Consider the following 23,110-nt stretch of genomic DNA (forward strand, 5'->3'; position numbering starts at 1 on the left):
ACTAACAGGTCTTCAGGCAAAAGCAGTGCAGGACTGTTTCAGGCTTGCGCCCAAAGAAGGCAGAAAAAAGACCCAAATTCAAGAACTTCATGGCAGTCAGACTGAAGAACCAAGAGACCTCTGTCGCTCAGTTTCTTCTCCCAAACTCACTAGGTTGTGTTATTCTCTGCCGGAGGAGTGAATGATATGTGAGAAAGAAATTGGCCATTTTACACTCCATGAAGTCCCTCCACACGGAAACAAAAGGCCAAAATATGGAGGTTTTCCTCTATCTAACATATGTGCCTCATAATTCTTACTTGAATATTGGGGAAGTCCCTAGGATCACCAACTTCTAGTAAAATCAAAGTGGTTTTAGGTTTTTATTTTTAGTCAAAATCTGGTAAACCATTTTATAAGGGAAGGCAATGTTTATATGCAGTATGTGCTCTTGTTCTCCCAGGGAACTTTCCACAGAAAGTACATTCAAGACTTCCATTGAAACCCCTGTACACTATGCATAGAGGAAAACAAATAACCATGTCATTAAGGAAAATGATTAAATATGAGAACAGAGAGAAACCACAGGCCATATATCCAAACCACATACGTGTGATGGGAAAGAGAGTCAGTAGTTTCAAATAAAAATCTTAGAAAATAAAGAATATTTAACCAGGCATAAAATTTACAGAGATTTCAGTAAAGGTTAGAATAAGCTATACTTGAGAGGAATAGATACTGTATTTATTGAGGGTGTGCTTAAACAATACTCTTAGAATAGACAAGATTCCAAAAAACCCTTTTTATATTTTTCCAGCCAGTGGTGATCGGATTTCTGTTTCTGGTCCTACAAAATCTCTGTTCATATGACTGCTGAGCATCAAGGACTGTAACAGTTCCTGAAACACCAAAAGATACTTTCTGTAAATGCCACAGTTGCCAATGTTTAATGGCCATCAAAATGCCCTACGTGGAGTATAATTTAACAGAATTGGTTCTGTGACTTGTTACAGCAACTATCTTAAAGTAGGAATAACTTCCTGACTGAATGCTGATCAAAGTTTTTGAATATTTATATTTCTAGAAATACTTAGCTAAGAAAAATATGCTTAAAATCACACTTGCTTGTAATCATACTTAAACTGGGATAAACTATCCAATTTCTCAATATATGGCATTTTGTGTAACCTTCATTGCAGTTCTCATCTAAGCATCTAAATAACTAAATTTTATTGAGTACTATCAGAGAAAAATAGTTTGTTAAAGTCTGCTTTTGAGATCCAGATGAAATTTTTTTACTCCACCAAAAAAGACTACTTTTCAAATCTTGAATTATTTTGACAAAAAAATTATTTTATTTAATCATCTATTTTAAAATTATTTCAATTTATCAACTATTCTCAACAATTCATTAATATTTAGTATGTGCAACTGAACTATAACTAGCACTATGTTGTCATTTATCAAAATTATTTCTACCACATATTTCTAATTATGTAACTATGAAATAAAATTGAAACTGCTCCCTATGACAGAAAAATAAATGTTAAACTTCAACTCAGAGTTGAAAATTTGTTTCCTAGTTCTTAGATTAATTCCATTATTGCATCAAGAATTCTCCCTCATTTGGAGAATGTTATTCTCATTATAGTATTTAAGAGTGGTATTAGATTAGTAGAATCCCATTTTTCAGGAAAACTCCATAAATATGTTCATACTTTGTACTCTAATATCTCCTCCAGTTCCAAAAAGACACAATCAAACAATATCCTTGATACAAAGGGAAGAGCATTAGCCTTATCAATTCCTAAGCCGTGATCATTCTAGTGGATTCTATTTCAGAGCAAATTTTATCACAAATGTAATCCCAGAAATACTGGAACTATAAATTATTGAGCACATATATAAAATTCAATTACCAGAGTCATTTAATTGATAGGAAATATATATTCCTTTCCTATGGGAAAATGAAATAAAAAGAGAATTTTCCTTTCAGTACTACTGAATTGGAATTAATATGAAGTTCTTTAATCCAATGCAATCCTAGACCTTATTTCCAGCATCACATGTCCTCTAAAGAGAATTTCTACCAATAGAAATTGGTTTGCATTAAATCAACCAAAAGTTATCTCCCAGAAATGTTTAACTTTACTAGATTGCTATAACACCTTCCCTACTCAGTGCTGTCTCTCCCATGTGCATCTGTCTGGAAGGCACCTTTGGCTATTTCTTCTTTCTAAACCTTAACAATTCTGCAAGGCCCAGCTCAAGCTCCCTATCATCCATGAAGTTGTTCCAGATTTCCTTAGCCCACAGCAAGCTCTACCTCACCCCTGAATGCATAAAAACCTGATTGTCTATATAATTCATCTAGTTTCATCTTTTTTCCCCCTTGGATAATTAATCATATTCTCATAAATCTAGAATAGAGTTGTGATTTGTTTCCCCAACTAGGCCAAAAATTCTATAAGGAACTATACTGCTTACCCAAGATTACCTATTCTAAAAACAGAAAGAAGCAATAAGAATTATATATTCTGTAAACTTACAAGATAGCCACAATCCCTGCCCCTTCCATTCTGGTTTATAAGAACAGGAGTTTTACTGTCACATATCCCTCATTAAGTTATTTGACCTGATAATAAGAAGACTAATAAGTATTTGTTGTATTAATCTGTTTATTTAAAATGACATTACTCTGTAAATATATAAATTTCCTAAGAAGTAAGGCACTCTGAATTGGGATTTTCCTGCTATACTCTAAAGCATTATACATGATTAAAACAAATGCCTCACATGTCCAGTCTACAGTGCTCCACTCTACCAGCTAAGCTATGGAAGGGTGAACTCACCATCACTAATTATCAGAAACATGCAAATCAAAACAACTGTGAGATATCACCCCACAGCTATTGGAAAGGCTATCGTTGAGAAGATAAGAGATAACAGGTATCAGTAAAGATGTGGAGAAAAGAACCCTTGCGCAGCCACTATGAGAAACAGTATAGAAGTTCCTGAAAAAATTAAAGACTGAACTACCATACAACCCAACAATCTCACTTCTATCATATCCACAGGAAATGGAGAAAAAAGTATCAAAAAACTAACCAAACGCCCAAGTTTATTGCAGCATGATTCACAATAGCCAAGATATGGAAACAATCTACATGTATACACACACACACACACAGGAATATTATTCAGCCATAAGAGAAGGAAAACCTGCGATTTGGAACAACATGTTTGGGCCTTGAGGTCATTAAGCTAAATGAAATAAGTCAGACAGAGAAGGACAAATATTATAGGGTTATCACTTACATGTAAGGATCTAAAAAAAAGCCAAACTCATAGTAGATTGGTGGTAACCAGGGGCTGAGAGGCAGGGAATTGGGGATATGTTAAAGGGTAAAAATTTAGCAACTAGAAGGTGAATAAGTTCTGGAGATCTAATGCAGAGTATCAATGATCATGGTCAATAATACTGTATTCTATACTTCAAAGTTGTGAAGTCTAGGTAGATCTTAAATATTCTCACCACAAAAAAAGAAACTATAATTACATGATAGAGGTATTTATAGTGGTAATCATATTATAATATATAGATCTATCATACCAACCAACTATATACCTTAAACTTGCACAGTGTTATATCTCAATTATATTGCAATAAAAAACAAAAATTAAAAAAATAAAGCAAATGGTTCAAGTGAACTGCCTAGTGATTTTATCTTCTGAAAGTCTCCATTATATCTGTCAGTACAAAATCCATTGCATTCTTTGGCCTCTGGGTAATAAATTATTCTAATATCAATCTCTAATCTCAATTAAGAAATTTCAAAAGATTCTCGTTATTGTTAGAATCAATAAACCACAAAAAATTAGCATAGATATTTATTTTAAGGTATGTCTTTTCTCTTTTACAATAAACATTATTTGTAGAAATATATGTTAGAATGCATTGTTTTAAGTTCAGCTTTAAACTGATAAAGTAGCTCCCTGTTATGTTAGGTTCCAGGTCATACATGAGTCAATACATTTTGCAATACTCTAATTGAGCTAAAACATTAATATAAGTTAGGGCTGAAACAGTCACCTTGATCCCAGCCTTTCAAATGGGTACTGTTGTTCATAAACCTAGAATTGAAAATAGTTCAAATCCTTCTCTTCAGAAATAAGATCACAATTCAAAGGATCCTTCACTAAAAATTACCATCCTGAGGCACCTGGGTGGCTCAGTTGGTTAAGTGACTGCCTTCAGCTTAGGTCAAAATCTCAGGGTGCTGGAATCAAGACCCATATTGGGCTCTCTGCTCAGCAGCAAGTCTGCATCTCCTGTTCCATCTGTGATCTCCCTCGCTTTTACTGTCTCTCAAATAAATAAATAAAATCTTTTAAAAATTACCATCTTTTTTAAGAATAGAAAATTATATCCTGAAGAAATAGTAACTGTTTGCTAGCTCTTCTAAATACTCAAGATAGTTTAAGATGAATAGAAAAAAACAAAATCAGTGTCCAGATTTTAACAGGATCAATTATATCCATCTATGTTGGTGGGATAGGGAAGATCGTGAAAACTCTTCTTTCCACTTGCCCTTAATTCTCAGAAGAAAATTGCAACAACAAGTTTTATGATACAGACAGAACCACAACTAAATGGTGTTAGAACCACAACTAAATGGTGTTATTTCACACATTTTTGAATGAAACAATATGGAACACTGTGGTTAAAACAGCTCTCTAAGGCCGGACCACCTGGGTTTGAATGCCAGCTCTGCCTCTCATTAGCACAGTAGCACTGGATGACTGACTGCCTCCTCGGTGCTTCCATAATACTAGAACCCACCTCACAGACTTGTGAAGAGAAGGTACTCCACATAATGCTCTTGAAATAATACAGGATACATAGCAAGCACTTGATAAGCATTAGCTAAATATAAATTATCTACAAATGAAAATATTACGTATTTTTAGAAAAAGATTTAGTGATTGCTTTCACCAACTTAAACAGAAAAGGTAATACTTTTGAAATCTGAAAATACAAGTCGCTCTTTCTCAGTGCATAAATGCATTTACTAATGGTAGACAGACTTTGATTAGGGACTAAATCAAGAGAAGGGTAAAATAACAAAACATTTTATGAGATATATATAAATAAATAACTCAGTAGGAAACATTTCTGATGTTGCTTAATTGCCTTACCTTTGATATCCTGCCTGTCATACCAACCAGTGACCCGAATTAAATCCAGCTGTTCAGATCACATCACTTTGCTAAACCTTTCAGGCAAGTGGGATCCAGTTCTTGTTTACCTGCCTTCCCTCACTGTTTGCTCCTACAGTAAATATGCCCACAAACAAGCTCCGACCAATCTTGGTTCTTTGCCTGAACAGAAAAATAACTTTGCAAGAACTGAAGTAAACTTCTATGGTGAATGTCTTACACAGCAGCAAGTACGGGGATGCCATCATTTTCATTATAGAAAGAACTTTTTAATTTAACAGACTAGTGTACTGTTTAAGAATGCATTCTACTAGTGACATTCATTAATCTTAAGTTAAAATGTATGTTTTGGCAGCTTATTCTTTGCTTTAAATGAACTATTACTTTAATCACAGACATTTGCAAAACAGTTTGATTTTTCTTAATTAATGTCTGCTAAATTTACTTATGATAGACACACTCTTTTGCTAGAAGTAAAACAAATACACTGTGTGGTTATTAATTCCCACTTAGCACCACACAAAATTATTAATTGAGGTGGAACTTTTCTGCCAAGGTACTTTAATTTCTTTTTTTCAAATGAAAAGATGTAGGAGTATGACTGACTGGCATGCCCGTCCAATGAAGGTAGTAATTTTTCGCTGCCTGTCAACTTGAAGACAATGTTTCACCCCAGTGTTTTCTTTCAAAGAGCTCCAGAGGAAATTTAGCAAGATTAGGAGAGACAAAATGGAACTGTACAAAAGTTACTGGCTTTTTTTCCTTCTTTCTTTATACATTCTGTACACAATAGTGACATCTTCTGGTTGGCTGGAATATTGATGTTTGGAACAATGCTTTGAAACCACATCAACCTTGTCATCAAAACATGCCTCTTTACATAAAGATACTTAATGAAATATTCCTGAATTAGAAGCACCTCAGCTTTATATATACACCATCAAAATTGCAATTTAAGTTTTTAAGAGAAAACACAATAGCAAAGCAGATACTTATTTCTTCAAAACAAATTTGAGACACAGGTTAAATGTAAAACTAATTGACCTTAAAAAAATCACTTGACACAAACATCCATTTACAGAAATTTCATTTTCTGGAAAGCTCACTAACAACTGGAGAAAATTATAAAAAAAGAGAAAAATTCAATAATATATTTCCAGGTTATTTTCAATGAGAGATAAAGGAGATTTAGAGGGTCTAGGAGAAGGAAGAAATTATAAAAAAAGAGAAAAATTCAATAATATATTTCCAGGTTATTTTCAATGAGAGATAAAGGAGATTTAGAGGGTCTAGGAGAAGGAAGAGCCTAACATTAATCACACTCCTTTTCTCTCCAACTTTTTCATAAGGGTCTACACCTGTGCAGAATACCATGAAATCCTGAGGATGCCTTAAAGCACTCTCCTCAATGCTAACGTCTCATTTCACCAATGTAACTGTCTCTTAGCGTAGACATCCATCCTACAGCATCACTGGGTCTAGACAGGTCCTCAGGGACCCAATATCCCAGTCCCTTTCAAGAGGATTGATCCAAGCATTGGGCTTCTAAATACAACATACTTATATTATTGGGCATCTAAATATAACATATTTATATTATAACCCCTTTCTCAAGACAATAAAGGAAGGATGCAGAAGGATGCCTTGAGTAGTTCCAAGATGACTTGCTTATCCTCTCTCCCTAGAAAAGATGGAAAGTACCATATATATACTTATCATTAATAAACTAAATAATCCACAGCAGAAAATTCTAACCAAAAACTAAAGGAAACTTAATTTCATATCAGCAACTATTTGTAAAAATAGAGAAGGGAAAAATTAAAAGAAATTGAATTAACTTTGTTCTGTCATGAATGCAATACAACAATAAGTATTATAAATTCCAGTCACACATTTTAGAAAGAGAATTTAATTCCTAAGAAGAAAAAATATGTAGCTCAGGGTTATATAAAATGGTTTAAATAACAATAAACCAAAGAAGCTTATTATTAAAATTATACTAATTACATTTATCCTATCATCTGGATCAAGCTAGTATCTCTCTTGGTAATAACAGCCTTTCACAATCTTGTTACTGTACATTGAAAGGATATTTGTAAAGAACAGACCATGAACATTTTACATGCTAAAAAATATATTAAAGAACACAGATTACATTCTTCTTCTTTGTATTTAGAAATTTAGGAATTTATGTAACCTGAAGTTGCTAATCATATTTGACCAAAAAAACAAGCTATAAATAATATGTATAAGTATCCTTTAAATGATGCAATAAGCTATTATGATTAACAGGAATTTACTGTTATAATCAGGATTATGTGCTGAATGTATTTCTGAATTAATAAAAAAACTATACTCTCAGAAGTGACAGAGATCAACAATCAATTCATTTCCTACCTAATCTGTGAAAGCTCTGCCACTTGTTTCTGGTATTGTGATTGCTTTATTCCTCAGTTTTCCAATCTCATTTTCAAAAATGTTCTTTGTGTAAAGAAATAAATAAGCCTCATAGAATAGATATGCCTATGACAGGCATTTTCTAAAATTCAAAATCTCCTTCAAGTCAGTAGTAAAATAAGCAAACTATGAGGGTATGGGGCTATTATCTGGTTGACAATAAAATCAACCCCTCTCCATGTAAGAAATGCAGAAAATATAAATTAAGTTTCGTCTTTAGATACAGCATGTGGGCTTATTTTACTCAAATATATTCAGTAAATAAAATGTTAATATTGACTTGCCATTCATATGAGTTTGAATGGATCAATAAAAGCTACAACATTGAATTCATCTGTACCATGATCTATCTCAACAGTTGCATTAACCAAAATAACTTTTAAATGATCCAATATCAAGAAAACAAAATAATCAAGTTACATGGTTATAAGGATGCCATTCTAAGATAGCTTCTATTAACTACAAGTTTTTGAATAGCTATTTGCTGTCGAAAGGTTGAGTTTTTCAAAATAAAGTTAAATGTTACTTTTTAAAGATGTTCTTCCTTCCAAATCATTTGCAAGGTTAATGTAATTGCAACCAAAACTCCAGTGGGATTTAATTTTACTTTTTTAAACTTCGGGCAATTTCTAGTTCTTTAAATACATGTTTACTGATATAGAACACAAGCACAGAAAGTGCACAAATCCTAAATATAAGCTGATTTAGCTATGCCTCATTCTTCTAGGAATTTCATATCTTCTTCTCAGTTCCTTTTTTACTTTTTTAAGATTTATTTATTTGGGAGAGAGAGCACAAGCAGAAGGGGCAGAAAAGAGGGAGTCAAGCAGACTTCCCGCTGAGCACCAAGCCCAACACAGGGCTTGAGCAGACTCTCCCTGTGGGGCTCCATTCCAGGACGACAAGCTCATGACCTGAGCCGATAACCAAGAGCCGGACACCTACCCCAATGTGCCACCCAGGTGCCCCTCTTCTTCTCAGCTCCTTTTTAAAACAAGGTTTGTTTAGCAGTGTTGGGCTTTGACAGTGTACTCTTTATGGGACTGATCTGGGGTATTTACTGAGCCCTTCTCTTTGAATGAGTTTATTGTCAATTTTTATAAATATCTCCTATGTGCTTGGAAAGAATATCTCTCTCTCTCTCCTCGGCGGGCATAAGTTTATACATAGCAAAAGCACACTACCTCCATTATTCAAGTGCCTTTGCTTATTTCTTTCTTAGTATCAAATTCTCAGAGAAGTATCTTAAAATCACCTCCATTTGTTGTTGGCTCATTTATCTATTTTAGTAGTTCTGTCAGTTTTTGCTCTATGTTAAAGCTATCTTACTGCCCACATATATGTTCATAACTATACTACATCTTTTTTTTTATGTCCTATATGATGTTTTCGCTATTAATTCCATGTTGTCCAAAGCTAAATTTATAACCCAATTTTCTTGACTCCTATTTGCCTTCCAAACTTTCTTTATAACTTTACAGTCACTACATTTGGACATCTTTGAAAAACCAGTGTGAGATTCTCTTTTTGTTGTCAGTAAGGCCCAGATCTGAGCAAAGACAACTGTGGCAAGGAAGTGGAGAAGACCAATGCAACGTCTGGTAAAGGGTCTTACTTTTTGAGCGCTTTCCAGTAAATCAATCCCAGTTAGCATACAGATTCAATCTTCCCCTCCTACACTGAAATATTCCTTAATGACAAACTCTTTGGGGCCATGGTGGAGAATAAATATATAACAGAGTAAAGGGATATAGAGTTGCATATGGCCGGGGCATCTGTGTTCATGAACTTTCAGCAACCAGCATCAAGTAAAATGGGGTTCCACAAGGAGACAGATGGTGGGTATAGAAAGAGTATGCTGCCATAAAGAAAACTAAAAAGTGGGCAATCAAGAAGGACAAATAAAAAAACTCCACAGTTTTGTACATACCAGTGGGATATAACTCTTGAAAAGAGGGAAAAAGTAACTCTTGGTGTCCATTTAAAAACTCATGACAGTCTATATTCTCTAAGTATAAAGTGAAAAATGAAGCAGTTGCTCTTGTCAGCACCCTACAGAAGATGAAGTGGTGATGCGCTTTTTATCTCCTCACTCCCTTCTTTTTTTTCTCTTGACTGATTTTGGAAACATAGACTCGGATTATTGTTAGGACGCTTCCCTTTCAAAACATAGTCTTCCTTTTCAATAGTAATTTCTAGAATGTGCTTTTAATTCCATGACAGTTTCCACTTTAGGATGCTAACTCCCGCAAGTCCTTTCATATCTTCTAGTTCTTGAGTCTTCCATTTTGATCCGCTACCTGCTACCTAGATTCTTTCTTTATCCTTTAGTTAAAACCATGGAGATATTCTCCCACCTATTCTCCAGAAAAATCTTTGTTTTGGTTCAGAGGATGGAGGTTTTGTCCTGTTTCTTAAGCCATCCTCAATTTTTTAAAAACATGGGATTATCACTTTCTTTCTTGTAGTAAGCCCTTACCCCTTTTTTTCCAGGGCTCATGTATGTTTTACTCTTCTCTGTCTTTATTAGTACTCCATCAGAGGTTGAGAAGGGCAATCAAGCTCTTTATCAAACCACCATCCTAACTGCAATTTTAATATTTGCAATCACTGTTTTCACAGAATCCAATTCCCAATCTTAGTCTACAGGCTTTTCTCTGACCAGCCAGCTCTAATTCCTAAATAATGAAGAAACATTTGAATATTACCCTTCTATTGTTAAAGTTTGAAACTACGACAGAATAACCCAAAGTTATTTAAAAATTTTTTTGAAGATTTTTAGTTCAGTCACCTCTCATCCACATTTTTTCAATTAACTTTTTTAAATTATTAAACCTGGAAAAAATTAAAAATTTCATAAATATTTTGTCTGAAAGCAAATACTTGAACCCACTAATATATATCAAAAGTAGACCTAAAAAAATGAATTAGGGGTTTTTTTGAAAGCATCCATTCCCCCTTTTTTAAAATTTAAGTATAATTAACATAAAGTGTTAAATTGGTTTCAGGTATTCAGTATAGTGATTCAACAATTCTATAGATTACTCAGTGCTCATCAAGATAATGTACTTTTAATCCCCATCACCTCTTTCAGTCATCTTCCCACCCACACTCCCCCCCCCCCACCGATAACCATCTGTTCTCTAAAGTCTATTTTTTGGTTTGTCTCTTTCTTTTCCTTTGTGCATTTGTTCTTAAATTTTACATATGAGTGAGATCACACAGTATTTGTGTTTCTCTGACTTATTTGCTTAGCATTAGCTCCATCCATGCTATTGCTGCAAATGACAAGATTTCATTCCTTTTTATGACTGAATAATATTTCAGTGTGTGTGTGTGTGTGTGTGTGTGTGTGTGTGTGTGACCTCTTCTTTATCCATTCATCTACTGATGGATACTTGGCTGCTTCCATAATTTGGCATAATATTTTACATAATGTTGCAATAAACACAGTGGTACCTACATCCTTCAGAATTAATGTTGTATTCTTTGGGTAAATACCCAGGACTGTGATTACTTGATCATAGGGTAGTTCTATTTTTAATTTTTTGAGGTAACTCCATACTGTTTTCCACAGTGGCTGCACAAGTTTACATTCCCACCAACAGTACATGGGGTTCCTTTTCCTCCACATTCTCACCAACACCTGCTTCTTGCATTGTTTATGTTAGCCATTCTGACATGTGAGGTGATATCTGACTATCATTTTGATTTGCATTTTCCTGAAGATGAGTATAGATGTCTGTTGGCTATATGTAATTCTTCTTTGGAAAAATGTCTGTTCATGTCTTCTGCCCATTTTTCAGTTGAATTATTTGTGGGGTGGTTTTTTTGGGTGGGGTGCTAAATTGGGTTTTTTTATAAATGCAACACATTTATATTGTGACTTATAAGTAAATTAGTGTTTTGTTTCCAAAAGTGAGTATTTCTTAAAGTGTCTACCTATTATAAGGAATTAAGAAATGAGCCATAAGCATTACAAAGAACATGCTTGTTGGCATTCCCATATCATTTTGAGAACTTTGGAGTTTGAAAGAATCTTGTACACCTTTTAGTTTCTCCTCCAATTAAGTGCTCTTATCATCCCTCCGTCTTGACTCTTAAAATTACTTAAGCCATTGTAACTTTTACATGATCCTCTAGGCTATGATCCTCAAACATATGAAAAGTAAAAATGATGCAGAATACATTGTTTTTCTTATAAAGTATATCTTGCACTTATTGCTGGGTGTTTGTTAGGGGAAACAAGGACTAGCTGATGATAGGCATGCATCTCAAAGGTTCTAGGCACAAGTCCTCATCCTCTGAATAATTTACTGAGTCTTAAAGAAATATGTTTTGAAATATGTTTTGAGCACTGAATCTATTTTTTTTCTTGCCTTCAGATTCAAACTGAAACATCTACTCTTCCTGGGTCTCGAACTTGCTAGCATTCAGACTGAAACTACACCTTTGGCTCTCGAGTGGTACAAAGTGTGACCAATGAGAAGATGTGTTAACACTCCAAAAGTATGGCTTAATTTTCAAAACAGACAAAAATCCAGGGAACGTGTGTGGGAATGGATATTAAGGGAATGGGACAATGGTGGAAAGTATGTACTTTCCATACTGGATCAGGCTGAATTTACTGAATGGACTCATGAACCAGATTTGGCATCTAATGTCCCATTAGGGGGATAACAGAGGGGTCTCTAACAGTTTTGTTGGCTGACTGACTGAAACATGGATTAAAAGATTACACAGATGGGGCGCCTGGGTGGTTCAGTGGGTTAAAGCCTCTGCCTTTGGCTCAGGTCATGACCCCAGGGTCCTGGGATCAAGCCCTGCATTGAGCTCTCTGCTCAGCAGGGAGACTGCTTCTTCCTATCTCTCTGCCTCCTCTCTGCCTACCTTGTGATCTCTCTGTCAAATAAATAAATAAAATCTTTAAAAAAAAAAAAAGATTACACAGAGTGAACAAATTAGTATGGCATTTGCTTACTGATCATAGTGTCCTTAGAACTGAAAGGGAAAGCCCACTAAATTCTTACTTGATCTGTATAAGCAGAAAAGTTCTAGGTTAAGTGAACAAAAGTCTAACCTGAATCATAAAAACAGGGGTCATGGCCCCTCGATTAATTTCCTGATTTAAGCCACTTTACAGACCCAGAATCCCATGAATGAAACGGAGGCCCTTCCCTTGAGGAAGGATCCTAGAACACTGCCAAAAATTTATACTGGTAATCACTCTCCCAGTCTTCCCCAAGGTGACCTATAACCTTTTACTAAAGTAACCTCAGATTGGGGCAAAAGAAATATTCAGACCTTTCAGAGACCACTGTCTGAACTGACAGTAATTCCAGAAGACCCAAAACATCACTGTGGTCCACGGTTAGAGTAGGGTCTTATGAAGGTCGGGTGACCACTGGAGTTTCAACATAGACCCATCTCACAGTGAACTCAGTGGGTCCATGAATCTGTCCTGTGGTTATTCCCCTCATTCCAGAATGTATAAGTAGAACAGACATACTCAGTAGCTAGCAGAGTCCCCACATGCTAGCTTACCAGTTGCTTGAAAAAAAAAAAAATGATCAAATTTTCTTGAAGTCTTCAAGTCACATATTTTCATGCCTTTTTATATTTCCTTAAATGAAATTATTTCCAGGGTCTTCATCATGCCTAACATTGTACTATATTTTTTAATGCATGACTAATATTGAAATTGTATTTACCAAAATCCCATGAGAATTTTTTCACATGAATTGCCAACAAGCAGAGTCGTTCACAAATGCACTAAAGCAAACCATTTGAGCCTAAATAATGAAATTTATATTTACTGCTGTTAAATTTCATCTTCTTCTTTCTGGACCTGCACTAAAAGCTATCAAAGATGTTTCTGAATCATAAGTAATTCAATAGGCAAACATTTATTGATGGCCTACTCTGAGTCAAGCCTGGTAATGGAGCTATAAAGATGAATAAGACACTGTCTTTGACCTCCAGTTGCTCTGTCTAGTAAGAGACATAAAAAAAGTAAATAATATAAATAAGCAATGTGATAAGTACTATGGGAGTGTTATGTCTAAAAAAAAAAAACCGTAAATGGAGTTGCTGGGAGGAGGACAGAAAAGACGATCAACACTGAGCATATAAGCTTGAGATGTCACTGTAAGGAATGCGAGACGGAGTGCTGAGAGGTGAGAGAAAGTAGCAGAAGGGATAGGAGATGAGAAAAGAGAGGTAGAGAGGGAGACCATGAGAGGAGGGGGGAGGAGGGCATAAAGATTGAGGAGGAGATAAAGAGGAAGGCTTAAAGGGTTAAGATTGAGGGCCAGGGAGGAGTCTGATGGATCCAGAACCCTGAATTTCCGAAATCCTCAGATCCAATGGCCCTTTAAGTACTACTGCAGACTTTAAAAATTACTTAAATAAGTAAGTTTTAGATGAACTGGTAAAAGTGGCAAAATAAAATACAAGTGATTTGGTTAACTGATCTTTCAACCTCTGAGCTTTGGATAAATTTACCCAGAGTCTCAGATTTTTAAGTTGTGGAAGATTCTATTTTCTAAAAATGGCTGCAAAAACATCTCTCATCTTCTATGTTCTTCTACAAAATGAACTTGCACCCAGTGAGGACCAGAGTTTATTTTTCCACCATCTTATGAATGCTTTGACCAATGTAATATGACAGAAATTATACTATGGTGCTTGCAGGAAGAGCCCTTACCTGCCCTGGTGTTTTTGCTTCCTGCCTTTTGTAAAAATTGCTTTGGGGACATTCCTTTTCAGAGCCCACCTGCCAAGCTGTGAAAAGTCCAAGTTATCTGGAGAGGCCACATGTAGGCGTTCTGCTTAACAGCCCCCACTAAACATCAACTGTCAGCCATGTGACTGGGTCTCCTGAACGTCCAGCCCAGGCAATCTTTTAGAAGACTTCAACTCCATCTAACATCTGCCTGGGACTGCTTCAGAGGATCCATGTAAGAACTGTCTCACTGAGTCCATCAACCTGAGCAATAATAACACAATATTGTTTTGAGCCATTAAGTTATGAGTTAGTTTGTACACATCAGTAATTCACTAGGAAAGAACGTTAGGGAAAACAGAGGGTTTACTAGCTGATAACTAAAGAAACTGAACTGCGGTGGAATTAAGTAAATCACAGAGTGGTTAGGAAGAGGGGATACTCTTCCCAAAGTTCAGATGTGGCCTGGGGGGTTATTTCTGGACCAACAAAGTTTCTTGCTTAAGAGACTATGTGAACAGCAATGCCATTACCTAAACAGAATTTAAAAGGGAACGCTGTGTTCAACCAAGAAATTGAAGCAATTTTTAATATGTTGAATTTGCATTGTTTATAATATATTCATTTAAGATGATCGGTAAATCTTTGTAAAAATAGATTTTGAACTTGGGAAGGAGGTGTGATCTGTATGTACTAGAGTCATCAGCACACAGAAAGGTATTTATCAAAGATAAGCCAAAGAAGGTGGTGATATTACCCAGAGAAATTACAAAGAAAAGTTCCAAAAAAAGTCACGAGAAATACCAACAATTAAAAGCTGAGTACAGAGAATTTCTGGAACGATTTCTATTAAAGGCCATCATTTTCCATTTTCAAGTAGGACTCAATTTATCTTATCATTGGGATGGAGAAAAGAAAGAAATACTGTTCTCTTCTACACAATCTTATATAAATTAGATAATTTGGATAAGGGAGAACAACAATGCTGCTTAATATGACTGAATTCGCATCGAAACAGCAATGATGAAATAGTCTATCAACATGATACTGCTTAGGACTTGCACTGTATAAGTAATAAGTAATATGTATGTGGTTGAGTCTATAATTACATCCAGCAAATTAGTATGAGATTACAAACCAAGATAGGACCTGTAAACATTAGAAAACTAATTTCTTTCGCACAATATTTACTAAGCATTAATAATTTCATCTTATTTTCATGACTATTTTAATCTCTGCACAAAGTTCACAGATCAAGCTGTAAATTCAGACTATTTGAGGTTAAAAATATATAGTATACATTTTTCAGAGAAAATCCTGGTGCATATTATTTCAAAAAAAGTATTTGTTCTAAGGATCAACACAAACAAACACATATCAAATTATTCTTTGTGAATATATAACCGGATTTTTTTCTGAATTTAAATTTTTATTGGTCACAAAAGCATACCAGTTGCATTTATTGTAAGTAATGTAGTAATTAATCAATAGTAGAAGGGCAATGTGGTAGATTGCATGATTTTCAGCAAATATTTATTCCTTATCTCAAACATCCATGGAAGTACATTTTCCCACCTCATGGGTATTGGACTTGGTCATATGACTTGCTTTGACCATTGAAAAGTAGGCAGAAGAGGAAGATTGTCAGTTTCAAGCCCAGGGTATAAGAGATTACTGCTCACCTTGGGAGCTTTGCACTCCTTCTGTTAACCAAAAAATAAATAAAAATTAAAAATGGCCCCAAGGAGCTACTTTTTTCCAATTTGGGGACCCAAAGACATTTGAAAGGAGCTTCCTCAGCTGATTTACACACCCACAGCCAGAAACATAACACATGCAATGTTTAAAGTAAGGAACAAGTATCCTTTTAAGTCACTTAGTTGGGCAATATTACTGAGGTAATAACTGACTGAAACAGGTAGCTCAGAAAAAGCTAAAATACTAATTCAAATAAATTTTCTGACATCAAAATATTTCACGAGCCTATATTTAATCTATAAGAAGTAAGAAAAAATAAAGGCATGTTGTGTTTTTTATATTGTTAGACCTCGACTGTGATTAAAATACAGGAGTATCATCTATCAGATAGGCTATATAATTAAGGTAAAGTTAAGAAGGACCAATTTGTAAATAATTCAAGTCTACATTTATAAGCAAAGTCCAGTAATGAAAATTTTAGTAAATGGTCATGAATAATTAACACTCAAATATTATAAATTTATGTATTAATCAAAGACTAGATAAATATCTATTTCTGAAGAGGAAGAGAAAAATAGAGTGGTACACATATATCAAAGTAGTAGTCATTAAAAAAACAATGCATTGATTAGAGCTCTCTAAAATTAGAAGAATTGCTATTATGATCATAAAAGCAATAAACTTGAAGTGAACTTTTTTTAAAAAAGAATTTTATTTATTCATTTGACAGACAGAGATCATAAGCAGGGGGAGAGGCAGGCAGAGAGAGAGAGAGAGGAGGGAAGCAGGCTCCCCGCTGAGCAGAGAGCCCGATGCGGGACTCGATCCCAGGACCCTGGGATCATGACCCAAGCTAAAGGTAGAGGCTTTAACCCACTGAGCCACCCCGGCACCCCTGAAGTGAACTTTTAATTTCTGTATGAAATTGGTTCTTATCAGATCAGAAAAATCATAAAAAGTCAGTCAAGTCTCTCAAATAATCAGAAACTGAATAAAATCACTAAAACAAAGATAAATATCTCACATAAATAACTCATCTTTCTCTTTCTCAATTCACTTCTTGATATTTGCCAGGAAATAAGGACACTTAGTGTCCCATGAAATAAAAGTTTACATATATTTCTAAACATAAACATAGGTTATGTTTTAAAGGTCTCTTCTTTTACAAAAAAAAAGAAATTAAGATTTTCCTATCTCAGTGCCTCAAATGAAGAAAAAATTAAGTATCATTCTACAATTAATATTTTTAATGTTTTGTATTTAAAAACCAATTTGGAAGAATTCTTTATCAAGGTTATTTGGAAACAATTAAAATAATATAATTTGGTGTTTCTTAATTTTAAAGATCTTTAAAAATTATATCAGTTTGGATAAAAGTGAACAAACTTGGGCTAGATTGCATCAGGTGATCATAAGCAAAGTAGTATCAAAATACTCAAATCACACTGACAGAAAAAGACTGAAGCAGGAAAAGTCCAGCTATGAAATCCGCAGTAGGAGGAAATGGAAAAGCTAGAATGAGGTAAATCTGATTTTGAAAAAGGGAAATATGAATGAAGAGGAAACACTACTAGGCTACCATGAAGCAGTTTAGTTATGGTAGATGCAAATCAGATGGGATTTGCAGTGGGAGATAATGCAGTGGGAATTACCAGCATCAAAAGGCATGTTCGGTAAGGGTTGAAGCTGGACTTAAGATAAGTCGAACCCTCTATGTTATTTTTGACAAGGTTACTGTTTGAACATAACATCAAAAAAAAAAAAAAAGGTTTTACCATGAAATAAACTGGTTCATAATATTATGCTGAACTGTGCGCAATATATCAGCCCAGACAAGGAGACTGGTGCTATTGTCCAAAGCATTTTCTCTTTTTTTAGGCTAAGTTGACACTACAGTAGATGATTTAAGACTTATGATGAATCATATTATGGGTCATAATAAAACTTATGATCCTTAAACTAGAGTGCTTCTGAATGAGGGAATGGATAATAGCTTAGAGTTATAATAAAAGTGTACATCAATTTGACATTTTAAAAGTCCAAAAAGTACTTGAAATAAAATAATATGTAAATTATTATTCCTATTTAGTAACAACCTATATACATAAAGGGAGTCATAAGAGAGAGAAAAACAAGTCTGAAAAGGATACACTGCAAATTATCACTATTACCATAGGATGAGGTGGCAGAATAGAGTTCCCTTCCTTTATGTGCTTTACTATAGTTTGAACTTTTATAAGCTTTCCTATTTTTCTTTTAGAATTTAAAATGCTTTTAAAAAGTCTCCCCTCAAAAGTATCTTTTTCAAGAAAATGGAGTTCCCTCTACTCTGCGCACACTTACTCATTCATATTTCCACACAATATAATGCATATAGAATTTAGCAAAATGCCTAGACATATGATTAAAGCACAAAAATCAATTGCATCTTTAAATACAAGTAAGAATCACCTAAAAGGCAAAAATAAAATATTATTTACAATAAGATCAAATACTGATGGATAATAGATCTAGTGGAAGATATTTATAAGCTCTATGGGGAAAAATATAAAATAAAGAAATTAAAGGAAGTGATAGAGTCTTAATGGATGGAAACACTTACTACATAAAATTCTCCCCAGGCTTATTTCTAGCTACAGTGCAATTTCAGTCTGCATCTGAATGGGGTATTCTCTAATTAGAACTGATAAAATGATTTTAAAATTATATGGACATGTAAAACACCAATGACAGAAGAACAGAGAGACAGAATCACCCTGTTAGAATCTGTGTCTTCTGCTGTAGTAATTAGACACTGTTGTACTACTTTAGACAAAGACAAATTAAACAATGCAGTAAAGTGTCCAGAAGCAGACATACACATACACAGAACTTTGATACGTAACTAAGATGTTCTGCCAAATAGGTGAAAAAGAAGGTATTTATTAAATAAATGAGATGGAAAAGTTATCTAAATAAGAGAAAAATAAGATAAATTGCACTCCTATTTTATATTAAATACCAAAAAAAATCCAAATGAACCAATTATTTATGTCAAAAACAAAGCTTTAAAACTATTAGCAGAAAAAATAAGTAAATATCTCTCTGTTTTTGTGATACAGAGTATTTCCTTTTTTTTTTTTTTTTTTTAAGAGAGGCAGAAGTAGGGGCAAAAGCAGAGGGAGAGAATTTTAAACAGACTCCAGGCCCAGCAGAGAGCCCAGTGCAGAGCCCAGCACAGGACTCCATTTCACACCCCTGAGATCATGACCTGAGCCAAATTCAAGAGTAACACTTAACCAGCTGAGCCACCCAGGCGTTCCCAGAAGTATTTCTTAAAAATGATAGAAAGGAGAGGGTAGGAGTCAAGACTGCGGAGAAGTAGCAGGCTGAGAGGACGTCAGGTAGCAAGAAGGTCAGCTAGATAGCTTGTCAAACCATTCCGAACACCTACAAATCCAACAGGAGATTGAAGAGAAGAAGAGCAACAATTCTAGAAACAGAAAATCGACCACTTTCTGAAAGGTAAGACCAGCGGAGAAGTGAATCCAAAGTAATGGGAAGATAGACCGTGCGGGGAGGGGCCGGCTCCCAGCAAGTGGCGGAACAATGGGACACAAAATCAGAACTTTTAAAAGTCTGCTCCACTGAAGGACATCACTCCAGAGGCTAAATCAGGGTGAAGCCCACACAGGGACAATGTGGCCCCAAGTCCCACGCGGTCACAGAAGGATTGGGGGTGTCTGAGTGCCGGAGACCTCGCAGGTATTAGAGTGGGGAAGCTGGCTACAGAGACGGAGCTGAGGAGTGAGCTCTCAGCTCGGGGTTACCTTGAACCATAATCCGTGGCACAGGCCAATGCTCTGTGAGTGGGGTCCCCACAAGATCCGGAGAGACCCCCCCGGAAGAGGTCAGAATCTGCAGGGTTTGGAGACTCCAGGTGGAGCTGTGTGCCAGAGACAGAGATGCTTGGTCACAGTCTGGGTGAGCTCACAGCGCAGCTGGAGGCCAGGGAGATGGGAGTGAATGAGCACTTTTCTCTGAGGGCACACTGAGGAGTGGGGCCCTGAGCTCTCGGCGACTCCAGGCCAGAGATTGGGAGGCCGCCATTTTCATTCCCATCCTCCAGAACTCTACAAAAAGCGTTCAGGGAACAAAAGCTCCCAAACGAACCCTAGCGGATTACTTAGCCTGGCCCCTGGTAAGGGTGGTGCAATTCTGCCTCGGGCAAAGACACTTGAGAATCACTACAACAAGCCCCTCCCCCAGAGGAGCAGCAAGAAATCCAGCCAAGACCAAGTTCACTTACCAAGGAGAACAGCAGAATTCAAGAGGAGGAGAAAAAGCATGGAATTCATGGCTTTCTCCCCATGATTCTTTAGCCTTGCAAAGTTAATTAACTTTTTAAATTTTTTTTTCTGCTAATATTTTTTAACTTTTACCCTTTCATCTTTTAACATCTTTTAACTAGTTTATATTAATAATACCATTCATAAAAAAATAATAATAATAAACTTTTTTGAACCTTCATTATTATAGTCATTTTATCCTTCATTGTATCTAACTTTATTTTTTTTGTATACACATAGGTTTTTTCTTCTAAAAAATTTGGGGTACAACTTCTTCTAATAGATCAAAATACACCCTAAATCTAGCACCAGACTTGTTCTAGTCCCCAGCTTGAGTAAATTCTCTCCACTTTCTTTTTCTCTATTCTCCCAACCAACTTACCTTATCAACTTTTTTAGGAATTAAAAAAAATTTTTTACATCTTTTTAGTCATATTCCATCCCTTCGTTGTGCTTACCCTTATATATATTTTTCATTCTTTAAAATTTGGGGAAGTAGTTTCTTCTAAGAAGCCAAAATATCCCAAAATTAAGTGGGTGACCCTGTTCTAGTCACCAGTCTAATATACATATTTTTATTCTTTTTTATATTTTTTCTTTATTTGTTTTCTTTTTTAAATTTTTTTTCTGAACTTCTTTTTACCCTTTTCTTCCCCCCCCCAAAAAATTTGGGGTCTTTTCTGGTTTGGTTAAAGCACATTTTCCTGGGGTCTTTGCCACCCTCTTAGTATTTTATTTGTTCCTTCATATATTCTTATCTGGACAAAATGACAAAGTGGAAAGACTCACCACAAAATAAAAGAACAAGAGGCAGTACCAAAGGCTAGGGACCTAATAAATACAGACATTGATAATATGTCAGATCTAGAGTTCAGAATGACCATTCCTAAGCTGCTAGCCAGGCTTGAAAAAAGCATGGACAATATTAGAGAAACTGTGTCTGTAGAAATAAAAGCCCTTTCTGGAGAAATAAAAGAACTAAAATCTAACCAAGTTGAAATCAAAAAAGCTACCAATGAGGTGCAATAAAAAATGGAGGCTCTCACTGCTAGGATAAATGAGGCAGAAGAAAGAATTAGTGATATAGAAGACCAAATGATAGAGAATAAAGAAGCTGAGCAAAAGAGGGACAAACAGCTACTGGACCACGAGGGGAGAATTCGAGAGATAAGTGACACCATAAGACTAAACAACATTAGAATAATTGGGATTCCAGAAGAAGAAGAAAGAGAGAGGGGAGCAGAAGGTATACTGGAGAGAATTATTGGGGAGAATTTCCCCAATATGGCAAAGGGAATGAGCATCAAAATTCAGGAGGTTCAAAGAACACCCCTCAAAATCAATAAGAATAGGCCCACACCCCTTCACCTAATAGTAAAATTTACAAGTCTCAGTGACAAAGAGAAAATCCTGAAAGCAGCCCGGGAAAAGAAGTCTGTAACATACAATGGTAAAAATATTAGATAGGCAGCGGACTTATTCACAGAGACCTGGCACGCCAGAAAGAACTGGCATGATATATTCAGAGAACTAAACGAGAAAAACATGCAGCCAAGAATACTATATCTAGCTATGCTATCACTGAAAATATAAGGAGAGATAAAAATCTTCCAGAACAAACAAAAACTGAAAGAATTTGCAAACACCAAATCAACTCTACAGGAAATATTGAAAGGGGTCCTCTAAGCAAGGAGAGACCCCAAAACTAGTTAAACAGAAAGGAACAGAGACAATATACAGTAACAGTCATCTTACAGGCAATACAATGGCACTAAATTCATATCTCTCAATAGTTACCCTGAATGTAAATGGACTAAATGTCCCAATCAAAAGACACAGGGTATCAGAATGGATTAAAAAAAAAAAAATCAATATGCTATCTACAAGAAATTCATTTTAGACACAAAGACACCTCCAGATTTAAAGTGAGGGGGTAGAAAACAATTTACCATACTAATGTACATCAAAAGAAAGCTGGGTAGCAATCCTTATATCAGATCAATTAGATTTTAAGCCAAAGACTATAATAAGAGATGAGGAAAGACACTATATCATACTCAAAGGGTCTGACCAACAAGAAGATCTAACAATTTTAAATATCTATGCCTCTACCATGGGAGCAGCCAACTATATAAACCAATTAATAACAAAATCAAAGAAACACATTGAAAATAATACAATAATAGTAGGGGACTTTAACACCCCCCTCACTGAAATGGACAGATAATCTAAGCAAAAGATCAACAAGGAAATAAAGGCCTTAAATGACACACTGGACCAGATGGACATCACAGATATATTCAGAACATTCCATCCCAAAGCAACTGAATACACATTCTTCTCTAGTGCACATGGAACATGTTCCAGAATAGATCACATCCTGGGTCATAAATCGGGTCTCAACTGAGACCAAAAGATTGGAATCATTCCCTGAGTATTTTCAGACCACAATGTTCTGAAGCTAGAACTCAATCACAAGAGGAAATTTGGGAAGAACCCAAATACATGGAAACTAAAGAGCATCCTTCTAAAGAATGAATGGGTCAACCAGGAAATTAAAGAAGATTCGAAAAAATTCATGGAAACAAGTGATAATGAAAACACAATGGTTCAAAATCTGTGGGAAACAGCAAAGGCAGTCCTGAGAGGAAAATATATAGCGATACAAGCCTTTCTCAAGAAACAAGAAAGGTCTTGAATACAC

At 35.3% G+C, this 23,110-nt stretch overlaps 1 long non-coding RNA gene across 1 annotated transcript in view; it reads right to left on the reverse strand.

Annotated features, from left to right (window-relative positions):
• Nucleotides 1-746: 746 nt before the first annotated feature.
• The window catches only part of LOC116596978, a 61,127-nt gene continuing 38,763 nt past the window's right edge, over nucleotides 747-23,110 (reverse strand). Inside the window, exon 3 of the long non-coding RNA XR_004288405.1 lies at nucleotides 747-878. This is a non-coding gene — a long non-coding RNA (uncharacterized LOC116596978). The remainder of the gene's footprint in view (nucleotides 879-23,110) is intronic.

The sequence above is a fragment of the Mustela erminea genome, chromosome 8 (assembly GCF_009829155.1).
Source record: "Mustela erminea isolate mMusErm1 chromosome 8, mMusErm1.Pri, whole genome shotgun sequence".
NCBI classification, from domain to species: Eukaryota; Metazoa; Chordata; class Mammalia; order Carnivora; family Mustelidae; genus Mustela; species Mustela erminea.